This window comes from Protomyctophum parallelum, assembly GCF_964188405.1.
Source record: "Protomyctophum parallelum genome assembly, chromosome: 22".
In the NCBI taxonomy this organism is placed as follows: domain Eukaryota; kingdom Metazoa; phylum Chordata; class Actinopteri; order Myctophiformes; family Myctophidae; genus Protomyctophum; species Protomyctophum parallelum.
Window position 1 is genome coordinate 8,456,513 of NC_139714.1, and position 12,264 is coordinate 8,468,776.

At 44.3% G+C, this 12,264-nt stretch overlaps 2 protein-coding genes across 2 annotated transcripts in view; one reads left to right on the plus strand and one right to left on the minus strand.

The window, feature by feature from the left end:
• The window catches only part of phf21b (PHD finger protein 21B), a gene marked incomplete at both ends in the record, with an annotated part of 123,838 nt that overhangs the window by 50,817 nt on the left and 60,757 nt on the right, over positions 1-12,264 (plus strand). The window lies entirely within an intron of this gene.
• Positions 1,009-12,264, minus strand: part of LOC310853470 (rho GTPase-activating protein 8-like) — a 109,873-nt gene continuing 98,617 nt past the window's right edge. The window contains exon 14 of the transcript XR_014568798.1: positions 1,009-1,024. The gene's annotated coding sequence lies outside the window, so the exon portion shown is untranslated. The remainder of the gene's footprint in view (positions 1,025-12,264) is intronic.

A 12,264-nucleotide genomic window follows, 5' to 3' on the forward strand; every position in this document is an offset into this window, starting at 1 on the left:
GTCAATTCTGGCGAGGCATCGGTATATGCGGTAATTTGAGAATGATGTGTAACGTTCCGTTATAACGGGCAAGTTTACCTGCTAAAATGAGTTTGCCTGCCTGGGTCATTTGTATGCAGTCGTTCCAGGGGCTATGTATTCAGCCAGAATTCTGTCACTTTAAGAGCTAAATCTGTTTTTTTTTCTCTTCTCAACTTAAATTCATCCGGAGAAGCTGAAAATAAATGTGTGGGAATAGCACTCATTTTTAACATTGAGCTATGTCATTAATATAATTTATAGAGTTGTGGAAATAGTTCATGTTGAAAGTTAGTGCGGTATTCCCCTTTAACCTATTCTGACCGGGCACCCATTTTGGTGTTGGCATCATGTTATGCTTTAGCTATTGAAAAATAGCAGATCTACAAGCTCATATCGCGCCACCGAGTGGCGCGATACGAGCTTGTAGGTCTGCTATTTTTTTTAAATCGAAGACACTTTTAGAATCTGATCTCAGGTCAGAATGGGTTCATAATGAAACTGTCAGGATGTAATAGACATTTTTAGAATCTGATCTCAGGTCAGAATGGGTTAAGTTGCGTTTTATACTTCAGCTGTTCAAAAAGAGCTGATCTACAAATATAAATATATATAATCCGAGTACTTCTTCCACTTCGTTTGTACAACTGTCGGCTCACACAAGCTGCGTCAAGGTCCGCTCATTGCCAAGAAATGAAGGATGTTCTGCCGAGCACCTTCCTTTGTTACGTCCCCAAGGCATAATTACATGCACCTAAAGAGTGGGATCAATTCTGAACAAGCATAATGGAACACACGGAGTAAGGTTGTTAAATTATTTCTATGGAAAGCGTTTCTTAACCCATCAAAACCGGGAAAGCGTTTGTGCCCATTTTAGATTTCTTTGGTTATTAAAAAAATTATAAAAAGGTATACAAGCATGTCACTATGACCTTGTAGATCTGCTATATATACCAACTTTCAAAGCGAACAAAATATTTTGAGATGGGGGTCCTCGACCAAATACCTATGATTTTGGGGGTCCTTGACATGAAAACGATTGAGAACCACTGATAAAACAGCACAAGTTCTTTCAGAAAAGTTAGGATTTAGAAGACATAATTTTTATTATCGGCCCAAGGTCGTAATGGGTTAAGGCAGGAGAGTGGAATAACACTCCTGTCCTTCATAACAAGGTAGCCTACTTTTTACTTAACTCCAAGTTCGCCTTTTGACGATATTTTCATATGTACCTCAGCGCCAATGACGCCTTATCACGCCTTTTTTAATAACAATTGATTACGGCGATCAGCTGCGCCCAGTTTCCCCCTCAAAACAGTCCCGTTTCCATCCGGGGGGGGGGGGGGGAAACGGTTCAAACCGGAAATGGAAAAAAAATAAAGGCTTATGCTTTACACGAGGACACAGCTTCTTAGAACGTAAATATCTCTGATTCTTCTTTTTGGCCAAAAACAAGCTTGGTTTGCATTGGACTTGTTTTGGGTGGATTAAATGACAATCGCGGGACATGTTACATGATTTTTTACTTCCTAATCCTGACTTTCTGGACAAAAGGACTTTCAAGTTAAATAATGAATGCCGCCAATGTACGGCGGTCTAATAGCCTATAGACTGCCTGTATAGAGTTACCCTTGAACAGCCACTGCACCGACCGCTGAGTTGCTTGTCATGAAAATCCACTTCAAAGCGGTGTAATCACTTGTTGTAGTGTAGAAAAGTATTCCATAGCGGCGATCACAACAACAGCCCACGGCTTGTTCCTCCGGCAAATTCGCCATTGTAAACAATGTAAAAATCGCTAATCGCTAAAGTATCACCCTAGTGGTAAATAAAGTTTTTTAGTAAGGGCATTTTACTATTTGACTAATCTGGGAACTAAATCGTTACCAAGAAATTTCTTCACCAATGTGTTTCTAAATGTGTCTAATAACATGTACTAAAAGTTTGAAATTCAACTCCTGTGGGAAATTGAGTTATTAGCATAATATGTGACCATACCCATAACATCCTATGTAAGGCCAAAAAGTCAAAATGTAATCATTCTTTCAGTAGCATGTGACATATGAAACTAGGGTGTTTTCATGATTCTGAATCCATTCCAAGCATTAGTTTTGCACAAAAAACACTCCTTGGGAGGAAAACGGCCATAGCAGTCATCACAAATGTGATGAGGTCAGCACATTTGGTCAAGTGGATATGGCCTAATTTAGCCCAAGGAGTGTTTTTTGTGCAAAACTAATGCTTGGAATGGATTCAGAATCATGAAAACACCCTAGTTTCATGTCACATGCTACTGAAAGAATGATTAAATATGGACTTTTTGGCCTTATATAGGATGTTATGGCCGGGTATGGTCACATATTATGCTAATAACTCAATTTCCCACAGGAGTTGAATTTCAAACTTTTAGTATTTAGTTACTTTTAGTTATTAGACACATTTAGAAACACATTGGTGAAGACATTTCTTGGTAACGATTTAGTTCCCAGATTTTCATAGATTTATCTTACTATTTGAATAAATGCAATGAAGTGAATAGCACAAAGTTTGCCTTTGAGGTGCAGTGGAGTGGAAGTATAAAAGCATTGAAAAATGGAAACACTCGGCGTCTCCAAGTACCTATTTGTTTTTGTAAATATTCAAGGACAGTATACTTAAGAGTGAATACTATTCAGCTGCCCTGCGGGAGGGGCTTCTCTTTAATGTGCTAGCTGTCCTTTACCTACCCCACCGTTTCCCAAACAGTGGGTCGGGACCCATTTGTGGGTCACTGACCAATATTTATGGGTCAAGACAAGTCAAGTACAAATCAAAATGTATTTTCTTACATAAAAAATAAATAAATATATATACAGTATATATATATTGAAAATAGCTGATCTACTGTACATGCTCACATTGTGGAGCGTGTTGTTCTGCTATTTTCACTAGTTTGGGTCCCAGGCAAACTGATTTTTCTTTTAGGTCTTGAGCAAACACACACACACACACACACACACACACACACACACACACACACCAAGGATCCAGCGTGGCCCAGACTAAATCACCACCTGCTACGCGCAAATTAAATATTGACTTCACGTATTGACTTGTAGATCTAATTTGAAGTGATTGCGGATAGGCAATAATGGTGCAGAAAAAGAGTCGGGGTCTGTTTTAATGGGGACTGCTGTCCGCGGGCCGTTAAAGGGGCGAGGTAATTGGCCGGATGACCAAATCATGAGCTGGTCGGCAGGCAGAGAGAGACAGAGAGAAAAAGAGAGAGAGAGAGAGAGAGAGACGACTCGCAGACAGAATCGCTTCACCAGGGCCGACCAACGTCTATTTAGCTTTGGTGGTTGACAGACTCAATCGCCTCTCCGGTGAAATGTGTTCCGCCATTCAGTCAGGACTTGCCATTGTGATACGGAATTGCGCCCCAGCGTGTGAATGGAAAAGAGGAGAGAAATTGAGCGAGGGAGTAACACAGACGAGTCTGAGAGAGAGAGAGAGAGAGAGAGAGAGAGAGAGAGAGAGAAAGAAAGAAAGTGAGCAAAAAGGGAGAGTGAGGCCGGCGTTTGAAAAGACTGTAATTGGCATTTAAGTGAGGAATTGATGGTTTTTGAACCAAGTTCAGTTCATGGCGATGCCATGGCGGTGGGGAGGGTTTGGACAGGGGGACGACGGGGGGGGGGGGGGGACGGACGGACGTACATACGTACAAATACAAATGAGAGAGAATTGGCCGCCCTTGCCATTCATTCCTCACAGCCTGGCAAGTGCCACATGCTTCAGCAATTTCCATCAGCAAGGTCCCCGGTGTGGCGCATGCCAGTAGCTGCAGTATAGCTTCCATTGACCTGTGTGGTGCATGCCAGTAGCTGCAGTAGCTTCCATTGACCTGTGTGGTGCATGCCAGTAGCTGCAGTAGCTTCCATTGACCTGTGTGGTGCATGCCAGTAGCTGCAGTAGACCATTGACCAGGCCTTCTACCACCAGAGAGAACATTGACATACTGCTGTCAACTTTCAAAAGTTTATACCAAGCTAACCTCTCCTGTATGGATGTGTAACTATTTCTGACAGAATATGCACAACTTTCTCTTCATAAGATAGAGAGAGAGAGAGAGAGCTCTTCACTAGGCTGCATGATGATGACGCCCACTGCTACAGAAATTGAGTTTTTTTCATTCAAATCCACTGTGTCAATATTTGCCCGCAGGCTCTAGCCAAATACACTGCTATTGAAAGGCGTCACACTTGGCAAGGCTTAAGGGACAGCAGCACGCGAGGAGAGATGACAGCGGAGGCCACACTGCAGAAAAGTGATCAAGTCCCTCTCGATAGGTGCAGATTTAATTGGGATGCGGGGTTGCTTCAGACACAGCGGGCATGCATAGCAGCGTGCTAGCTTTTTTAAGTGGACTAGCTTTGAGGAGAGTGACAATGAGAGTAAGAGAGAGGGGAAGAGGCCAGGCAGACAGGCAGAGGGAGAGGCTGGAGCACAGCATCAGCAATACTACACAATGCTGCTCTGTTTCCACAATGAGGGAAGCAACAACAACAAGCACTTTCACATTCTCTGCAAGCACCAACTGTTTGTGTGTTGCGATTGTTTGCTCTTAGCTGGCAGGCCACTGAGATACCACTCAGTGGCCCAGCGGCTGAGCTGAGCTGAAAGAAAGAAAGAAAGAAAGAGAGAACCTGCACAATAACATGTATGACAGCAGAGTTCAGATGGGGGGCCTTTAGTCCCTGATGAAGACAGAGGACCCGGTCTGGAGTGTTGTGGGACACATTGGTGGATAGTTATCTGGGCGTTGGGGCTGCCTTCACGGCTTGGCACACAAGGTCCTTTCCCTTCCATGCACGTCCACTCTTCCCCCTCATCTCCCCCTATCTGCACTCCGGCACGGACGGTGCTTAATTACACGCGGCATGCCAAAGACCGGGCGTCGACACTTGGTTAACCGCGGCCCCCGCTCGATTTGGACAAAAGCGATGCCCGCAGCCTCATTTGCATCAGGCTTTCACCTTGAGCAACGGTGCCTGAGCCGTGTTTGGTCCTAATTTTAAAAACAGCCCAGAGGCAGGAGTTCATTAGCTGGACTATCTCTCTTTGGCAGATCGGCGCACGCCTTCTGCCTTCCGTGTACATATAGTAGAGCTCTACAAAGTGAAGAGGTTATTGTAATTCAGCGGTGTAAATTAACAAAATGTATTTGCTCAAGTACTGTGTATGTACAAGTACATTATTTAGGTATTTTGATTTTACATGGAGTATTTCCAGTTTTCTGTACTTCTACTTTCTACTCCACTACATCTCAGAGACAATATTGTACTTTTACTCCACTACAATTATTTGAAAAACGATGCAACGCACTGTGAGCTTGAAGATCTGCTATTTTAGAAGACTTATACATTTTATTTATTTGAAAACTTGTGAAATGGGACATTCTGTATAATGAGTACTTTGAAGCTCAACAGCGCCACTTAAAGGTAGGTCACCGAGCGCTAGTGCAGCTGTTCATACCCCAAACAGACAGACAGACAGACAGACAGACATAGTCATTGGAGCGGCTGGCATCGCTCAAAAAGGAGGAGCAGTCCAAACACATAAGCCCTATTTTATTCATCTTACAAGCTCACAAGGCATCACATCTTTGATTTTTTTCTTTTGACAAATCTTCTCTTGTGGAGGTGGGGGGGGGGGGGGGGGGGGTCCTTGTCTCCTCCCTCCACCCCGGGGTCTCCTCAAAGAAGGGGGGAGTGGGGTGGGCTAACTTCCTTTGTCCCCCATCACCACCCGGGGGCTACTGCAGGAAGTTCTCAAATATCTATGGAGACTAGATTGTCCTATTGACAGTAAGGAGATCCATGCTTGGCTGATCCAGCATCAACACTCCTCCTCTGGTTCTGGGAGGGGGAAGACATTGTATTCATCCCAGAAAGCTTAAAAACTTGCAACATCACACTGCAACATCCATTTTAGTAGTTGAGCTGTTACTACTACTACTACTACTACTGTGTGCAGGTACATAAGTGTAACATTTTCTTTTCTTTTTTTTCTTCTTTTTTTTAGCTCCATTGTCTGTTCCTGCTATTCTGAAATGTGATTCCCATAATTCAGTTATAGAAACAAAACCCTACCGAGTGCCGCGGGGCCCTATAGTGCCTAGGACATTTTGGAAAGCAACCATGTTTTCAGAAACGGTATGTATTAACTCTACGAGCATCTGTGGTGCCTGTGTCAGACACTGGTGACAAAAAAAAAGTGTTTAAAGTCAGTTAGAAGAGGTGGCTTTTTACATTATTGTTCACTTTTTCCCCTTCTTTTACAGTTTACAAACAAAACATCTAATCTGGTTTTAAACTATTTTCATATCAAGGCCCATTATTTCTTCAGCATTTGAGCCACGGACCACCATTTGATGAGATTTAGCCAAAACTTAATATTATATTAGAATATGTTGTTCTTCATTCTCAAATTGTGTAGACTTCTTGTTTAACAATAGTTAACCAAAGTGGACCCATAAGGGTCCATTTGGTTTCATAGTACACTCTCAAGAGTTAAAGATAAGGGTATAAGATATATAAGGGTCCATTTGCTTACCAATTCTCTGTCATTTAGCTGGGGACCACCTGGAACACCCTCAAGGACCACTGGTGGTCCACGGACTACTGGTTGAAAACCACTGATCTAAATAGTTGACTTGTATGCAGTGCAACACATTGAAGCAGAATGTTAGAGTTTGTCTGACCATGTCATTAGCCTTCTGGCTCAGTATGCTAGCCGTGGCCAAGTCTGCTCATTGAGAGCGCGACTTGGCTGTTTAAAGCAAATCACTTGTAGTTGCGGGGTTGCACTTTTCAGGGTGTTATGTTTCTAAAGTGTGCTTTGCTTATTTGGGCTTCCTTCCTAATGTTTTAGAAAATAGTTGGTTCTGAAGCAATGTATTCATATTTGACCCACATCTGAAAATATTTTGTGCCAGGGACCCCCTCAACGTGTGTGTGTGTGTGTGTGTGTGTGTGTGTGTGTGTGTGTGTGTGTGTGTGTGTGTGTGTGTGCATGTACTAGTCGCTTCTTTTCGGCTTGTTTTTATAGACCTGACACCTCTCTTGTGTAAACTGACCAAACCTTCAGTAAGCTAGTGGTTTGTGTGTGATAGACCAAACAGTCAGTAAGCTAGTGTGTGACAGACCAAACCATTCTGACCTGAGATCAGATTCTAAAAATGTGTATTACATCCTGACAGTTTCATTATTAACCCATTCTGACCTGAGATCAGATTCTAAAAGTGTCTTCGATTTTTCAAAAATAGCAGACCTACAAGCTCGTATCGCGCCACTCGGTGGCGCGATATGAGCTTGTAGATCTGCTATTTTTAAATAGCTAAAGCATAATATGATGCCGACACCAAAATGTGTGCCCGTTCAGAATGGGTTAATGGTTTCCACTTCCGGTGGTGAAAACTAAAGTAACTAAGTATTTACTCAAGTACTTGAGTGAGTATAATTGAGAGGTACTTTTACGTCTAAGCTATATTCAACTGCCAATAACTAAAGAACTGAACATCGTGGAAACAATCTTATTTCCCCCGATGAAAGTAGATACTCTCGATATTCTGCGTTTACATCGTCATAGAACAAAATACTCTGTGGCCATGGGTCTTGAAAGATTGGTAAAGAATGCTCAAAAACACCTGGAAGTGTGTGCAGACTGTTCTAGAGAAACTCTGGCAGGTAATGAGTTCATGCACTTTGTTACTTTCCACCACTGCTGAAAACTGAAGACACTTAACTAACCCCTGTTCACTTAACTAACTAACCCAAACTTCCTTCCTTAGTTTTTCACCACCACAGGCTGTTGTTTGTGTGTTTGTTTGGCGAGCTTGTACGTGTTGCATGTGTGTGTTCCTCCGGAGCTTTATTGTGTGCTGTAAGGTTGTGTGTGCGTGCGCACGCGCAGTGTGTTTTGTGTTTGCTTGAGCCGGACGGTCGCCGTTCTTTGTGGCTGCATCTGTCTAGGGCTATTGTTAGCGGGGGTCCATCTGCTGGCCTCCAGCACAAACCCCAAACCCTTCTGTACACACACACACACACACACACACACACACACACACACACACACACACACACACACACACACACACACACACACACACACACACACACACACACACACACACACACACACACACACACACACACACACACACACACACACACACACACACACACACACACACATTGCTATACTTGTGAGGACAACTACATTTTAGGACAGTATTGAAAAGAGCCGGGAAACAGCACATCTACGAGCTCACAACGATGTGAGCTTGAAGATGTGCTGTTTTCCGAACGACTGAATCCTTCTTTTAACCATAAAGCAACTGTTTCTCCAGGACCAGGGAATATTGTCTTCACAATGTCCATATTCTAATTCTACTATATGACTTTTGAGGCACATTTGGCCCTCACAAGTATAGTGATACAAGCACGCACACACACACACACAACCCCCACCCTCTTACAAACAACAACCCCCTCTCTCAGTCTCTATCTCTCTCCAAGACTTTCTCTCTCTCTCTCTCTCTCTCTCTCTCTCTCTCTCTCTCTCTCTCTCTCGCTGGGAGAGACAGCCAGCTGTCCCCTTTTCCATGCCCCCCCCCCCCCCCCCCACACACACACACACACACACTACCCCCGCCATCCCTTCTCCACTGAGAGTGTCTGGAAGGTCCTCCGTGGGGGCCCGCCGTTAGAGGGACGGCCCGGCGACACGAAAAACGACAAACGCCGAGCGAGCCATTAAAAAGGAGCTGCGGCACGCACGCACGCACGCACAAAATGTCGAACGCTCCCTCAAGTACCCAGAGAGAGAACAACTTCCCAAACCTTTTTGTCAGCACATATTGGCCTCTCGAAGCTGCTCTCGTTGGAACACGTCCAAGAGAGGCGGTGGAGAAAGAAATAATACAGATGAAAATGTGTGGCCCCTCGGTACGCCCGGGATACAGTCCACGGGACGGGCGGCTTGTTTAAAAGGCTATTATAAACACAAGATACAAGGGTCTGAACACCGGGCAGTGGGGGGCTGTATGCATGTACAATTGTACATACGTCAACGATGGATTTGAATACTAATCGATTTCTCGCCTGCTCAACCCATAGACACTTGTCAGTCATCGACCGGCGTTTTGAGTTATTATTCTGATGTGCAGTTCAATGGGTTGGAAGGACAACAGTGAGTTCAACTATTGATCAGTTCACTGAGGCTAGCTGCCCTCAGGGCGATTTGCCATGAGCCACATTAGCACTGCTGCTGGTGACTGATGGATTTATGCCTTTAAAAAAAAATAGGCATTTCTGGTTGATTTGACAACACAGGGCAGCGAGAAAGAGCGGGGTCTAGTTCCCCTCTCAACGTGGGCCACGAGGGCCTTACTTGGGGGTACTTGAGCCAGCCATTCGAAAATAGCCGATATACTGTACAAACGCTATTTTTGAGCCGCGCTAGCCCCTCCTACATCCAGCTTTTGGTTACACAAACTTGGTCTTAAACATTAAATTCCCCATTGACAATGAATGGAGAATTTTACGTCATATAGTGTCTGAGCAAATAGGCATAGTGTCTATTATACGGCATGATGGTGTACAATTATAAGAGCGCCCTTCACTTCACACAGGTGTGATTTTTGAGTGGTCTGTATTTAATATATACATGTTTAGGGTATACCAACAACAGGTGACAAAGATGTTGTCCTGTTCAGCTTCACACTGTGCACAGGTGCATGATGGGAAGCTGAGTTTTTTTGCACCACTCACTTCAGACGGGTCAGATCTTTTAATCATCAGTCAATCTTGACCCCCAAATGTATCAATTTGGGGGACCTCTAAATGAGAACATTTGAGAGCCACCATGGTCCACTAAAGGCTTCCAGCTACCTATAGCCATCTCACGCGGCGTTGAATTTAACTCTCAACATTTGTGTCTTTTTGTTAACCAGTTGTTGTGGTTGTGATGACTTTTTTTCCCCTCCAATGCGTGTGTTGGATTCCCATAGCTCCACTCAGGTCTAGTGTTCTCACGGCCACGCTGCTGCCAAACGCTACGCTACAGAGTCACTGCTGAATATTAATAAAGTGCCCCCCCCCCCCCCCCCCCTGGCCATATGTGAGGCTATCCGCGTGATAGGACGAAATGTGAGCCGACGGTAGATGAGGAAGTGACAGAGGGTCGTGGTGAGGGGGGTGGAGGGACTGAGACTGAGACAGGCTGTCTGGTCAGGTCCAGTCGCTTAGGGGGGTGACCATTTTCAAAGTCCCAAATTGGTAGCCTTAATTACTTTAAAAAAAAGCCTGTCATATTGTGTCTGTATGGTTAATGGTTTGTGTTGGCACCGTTTGTTTTACATCACCATTACATCACCTATTAAATCAACATGAGTTAGATATATTAGCGCCCCTAACTTCACGCGGGTGTGATTTCTTTCATCTTCGTCTAGGCTTTTCATCAGAATAGGTGATTTTGGCGCCTCGATGCATGATGAAGATTTTAACTGTGGTGACAATTCGACAAAAAGCGTCTCACAGATATTTGTTTGCGAGTCCTGGACAATAATACAGATTATTTTTTGCTTCATCATTTGCACCTTTAACCCATTCTGAACGGGCACCCATTTTGGTGTCAGCATCATGTTATGCTTTAGCTATTGAAAAATAGCAGATCTACAAGCTCATAGCGCGCCACCGAGTGGCGCGCTACGAGCTTGTAGGTCTGCTATTTTTGAAAAATCGAAGAACGACTGACATTTTTATAGAATCTGATCTCAGGTCAGAATGGGTTCATCAGACCAGTGTGTGTCCAGTGCGGAAACTTTCGTATGAATCTGATCTCAGGTCAGAATGGGTTAAGGAAAGGGTATAAGAATACAGATCAAAAGAAGAGAGTACGGTAAAAAAAAATATATAATCTATAAGCAAAGGTGTAATTATGCGCTAACAGGTATGTACATGAGAATAATTATAACAGCACAATAGGGGTCATGACCATTATACTGTATAATGGCAGCGCTAGTAGCGTGCGGTACGTGGCCTCTGTGCAGAGCTCACTCCCTCTGTCATACTTCATTCCCTGATTATACCCCATTAGGAGACAACAGTTAAGATGATCTGTCGTATAGCGCCCGGCCGGCCACTCTATACAATTCCTCTCCTTTCCGTCACTCACGACACTTAATATAGCGATTGACCTTTCAGCACTTTCTCATTGTTACCGTGGTGAGTCAATGTGCGTCCGTGGTGGCTGGCTGCGTCTCCGCGGGCCCACGGTGTGTGTGAGCTGGTATAGGGAACAAAGGTGTCAAGGTGAGAGCAAAGTGTCTTCATCGTGCCTCTTGGGGTTATGTAGACGTTTCTCCGCGCATTGTTCATTCCTGCTTTAGAGAGTTTGTTTGGGCTGGCCATAGATAAATCCCCTGGTACCTTAACAACTTCAGCCTCTTGCATCCCTATTTCGGGCATGTCGTCATATTTGAAAATGTAACAAATATTTCAAAAAATAGTTGCAGATGCATTTTTTTGTAAAAAAAAAAAAAAATAGGACTTACGTGGTTACAGATGGGTTCTTATTTAAAGCCTTGATACAGAAATGCTGCATTTTCAAAATGAGATAAAAGACCAATATCCCCTCACAGGTAATCTAATACAAGCGCCAGACTGAGTCGGTATGGATGTCAGTCAGTAATGTAGCTTCGGCTGCTTCCAAGTGACTGTAAGTTAGTGGAAATACCCAACACCGTCTCATGTAAAAAAAAAACACAGTACATCTGAAACACCGTGAAGTAAGTTCTCTTGCCAAAACATTGCGGAACAGACAGAAACCCACAGAGAGAGAGAGAGAGAAGAAGCTGACAGACTGCACAGCGGTGGCATCCTTATCTGCAGAGCGCAAGCCTTCGCCCCGGCCCCGTCACTGCTCTGGCCTGGATTCTCCTCACTTCAGTGTACATTTTTGATGAGCTCTCCGAAGAGACAACAAAGGCAGAAGAAAAAGAAGAAGCCAAACCACGAGTAGGAGACGCTTGGCGACGGGGGTAGAAGAAGCCGTCTTGAATGTTTGATAGCGGGGGGTGTCGGGGTACGGCTGGAGGGGACCCTGCGGTTTTGTTTGCATCATGGCGGGCGGGCGGAAACTCTCCCGTGGCTTCATCCTGGCCCTCCCGAGCAGGGCCCCCCCCTTGACCCCTTCGCTCGGCTC